We start from the raw sequence: 2,979 nt of genomic DNA, 5'->3' as shown, positions 1-2,979 counted from the left end.
GAAATTTTACCAAAAATTCAACATGAAACACGTGCACACAACTACTAAGATAACTCACGCAGAAGGCATTCCTCATGTACGTCACCTTGTAAAAGTTGGTATGGTGTGGCGGTATAATTTGCACCGACACAAGGGCCCATTATGTCTCTGTAACATACCCAGCAGCTGATCAATTCTCAACAACACCTTTTACCACATTCCATTGACGTTTCCCAGCTCATTCAGTCTGACTTGTCACATTGCCGCTAACTTCTATTGATGGTGACACAAGGCCACCAATATAAGCAGCTTCCCACGATATCTTAGTCTCCAGAATATGGCCTCTAGGACAAGAAATTGACTTGCTTCACAGATATATATCTTGAAGCTCAACGGAAACTTTAGAATAACAAATATTGATTACCTAAATTGAGAGAGAGAGAGAGAGAACACTGTTAATCAAAAATGCAAGTCAAACACTATATGAAACTCATCAAATTAAGTTACAAATGAAATCAACTACGTCACATTTCCTTATCTTACATCATATTTTTCTTTCCCACTACAGGCGCAGAGGGCCTAGGCCTACCCCCTTCACCTTCTCCGTTCACTTCAATTTTCCTAGATCTCACACATTCGGTACGACTCCTTGTGCGGGTGATCAGCTCGTCGAGAGGCCTCTACCTGTACACAAACACAGATAAATACACACACACAAACTAAACTTCTATACCATCAGTGGGATTCCAACCCACAATTCCGGTTTCCATGCGAGGGAAGACAGTTCATGCCTTACACCGCTTGGCTACCATGTCCGGTCCTTATCTTACATAACTAAGTGAAACATTTCATGCTAAAGAAATAGTTAACATTTTTACTTTCTTTGTCCAATGGAAGCCCCATACTTACAATGCAAGAATAATGCCACCTGTATGCATAGCAAAGAAGGAAGGAAATCACGCAGGATCAAAGAGGAAGCAAAATGCAGGCTGAAACAGACAGGCAAGTATCACTTGAACAAACAACCCATCTTCACAACAACCACATGCATAAAAACCCAAAATTTAATACCTGAAAAAAAAAGTCTAAAAGCAGAGAACAACCAATATAACTCCTATTAAGCACTCTCCTGCTGTAAAACTTACCCCACATTCTTGGTATGGTGTGGCGGTCCCATTTCCACTGTCATTAAGACACACTTGTGCTATGCAACTTCACCAGTACTAGATCCATTCTCATCAAATCTCTACAACACGACACATCACTGAAGCTTTTTCATGTTCATTGCCACATCTGTTTCATTGCAACTCAGTTCATAACTTGGTGTCGCAAAGCACCCACAGCAGCAAACTCCATCAAGGTTTTCTAATTCTCCAAAATTTTACCTGAAGAAAAAATCAGCCTCTCACTTCCTAGAAATATATGATGAAGCCCCAATAGGACATCATAATTACAAATACTTAATGATCTTAATTATAACAGAGAACAGTTAAACTTAAATATGTAATTCAATCAACTATACAGTGTCTCAATTCCCATTATAACTTGACTAAATATGATCACAAATTTTTATATGTCACCTCATTCATTGACATAATTCATGTTAAATCAATGCTGTGTCTCTCCTTCTTCCTCATGCCAATGGAAGCCGCATTCATTCTAGTTAAGAACAATACCAGGTAGAAGGTGGGCTGAGGCAGGCAGGAAACAAGGAAAAAAGAAAGCAGGTTAATACATTCTGAACAATAAGCATGCAGACAGGCATGGAGACTACGGCAAGCACATGCAGATATCTGAGATTCATCAGGCGACTCTCGCTTGAAGGAAGATACCGTTGACATAACTAAGATATGTTAACAACAATTCACCAAATAACACCTGCACACAACTACTAAGATTAAACTCACGCAGAAATGACTCCGGATGTAAGTCACCTAGTAAATGATGGTATGGTGCGGCAGCATCATTTCCTCTGACACCAGGACCCATTATGTCTCTGTACCGTACCCAGTACCTGAACAATGCTCAACAACACTCTTCATCTCATTCCATTGTTGGTTCCCTCCTCATTCAGTCTGACTTGTCACATTGCCGTTGATTTCTATCGCTGGTGAGACAGGGCTACCAACATCAGCAACATCACACGATATCTTAGTCTCCAGAATATGGCCTGTAAGAGAAGAAATTCACTTGCTTCACAGAAATATATCTATAAATACGATCACTTTTTATTATATGTCATGTCGTTAACTGAAATATCTCATGTTAAGTCAATACTGTGTCTTTCCTTTTTCCTCATGCGAATGGAAGCCCCATGCATTCTCGTTAAAAACAATGCCAGGTAGAAGGTGGGCTGAGGCAAGCACGAACACAAGAAGGAAGAATAAAAAAGCTGGTTAATACATACTGAAGAATAGGCATGCGGACAGGCACAGAGAATAAGGGAAGCAGATGCAGATATATGAGTTTCTCACTTAAGTCTGTTATTCCACAATAAGCCTTGCACAGACCTAGGCTTACAAATGCCATGGAAACGAGCCCTTCTTCAGAAGCTAACAATCACTCCACTATTACAGAATTTCCAAACATCTTATAAACCAAAACGTTCACTGACAATTTCACACAAGCCTGCCACTAGTGCCTGTCCTTCCGTCCATACCACGCCAGTGATAATATATTCCTTGGATAGTTGCAGGTCATAACTCATTTACATTAAACTAGTGATACATGATCATGATGCCTGGCTATTGGTTTTAAGAAATAAGCCCTATTTCTAGTTTCCACGATTATTGGAACCTAACTTCGGAGAAAGAATTAATAACTGCATTAATAGCGCTTCTTAAAGCAGTATCTATTTCAGAAATGTAACGTACATGTTTTCCTATAGTCTGTGGTGAGGAACTCAGAAATACATCAATACTTCCACTGACAATTGAAAGGTTAAATAACAACTTTAAAGTATTCTAGCTTACTTTATATTATTGCCTCTCTCTCTCTTAA

General features: G+C 39.4%; 1 long non-coding RNA gene across 1 annotated transcript in view; it reads right to left on the bottom strand.

Annotated features, from left to right (window-relative positions):
* Window positions 1-2,176, bottom strand: part of LOC111871569 — an 8,656-nt gene extending 6,480 nt beyond the window's left edge. Inside the window, exons 1-2 of the long non-coding RNA XR_002844054.2 lie at window positions 1,914-2,176; window positions 1,125-1,364 (exon numbers count right to left, since the gene is read on the bottom strand). This is a non-coding gene — a long non-coding RNA (uncharacterized LOC111871569). The remainder of the gene's footprint in view (window positions 1-1,124; window positions 1,365-1,913) is intronic.
* Window positions 2,177-2,979: the final 803 nt, after the last annotated feature.

The sequence above is a fragment of the Cryptotermes secundus genome, unplaced genomic scaffold (assembly GCF_002891405.2).
Source record: "Cryptotermes secundus unplaced genomic scaffold, Csec_1.0 scaffold1638, whole genome shotgun sequence".
Taxonomy (NCBI): Eukaryota; Metazoa; Arthropoda; class Insecta; order Blattodea; family Kalotermitidae; genus Cryptotermes; species Cryptotermes secundus.
This window is presented reverse-complemented; position numbering and strand designations above follow the sequence as displayed.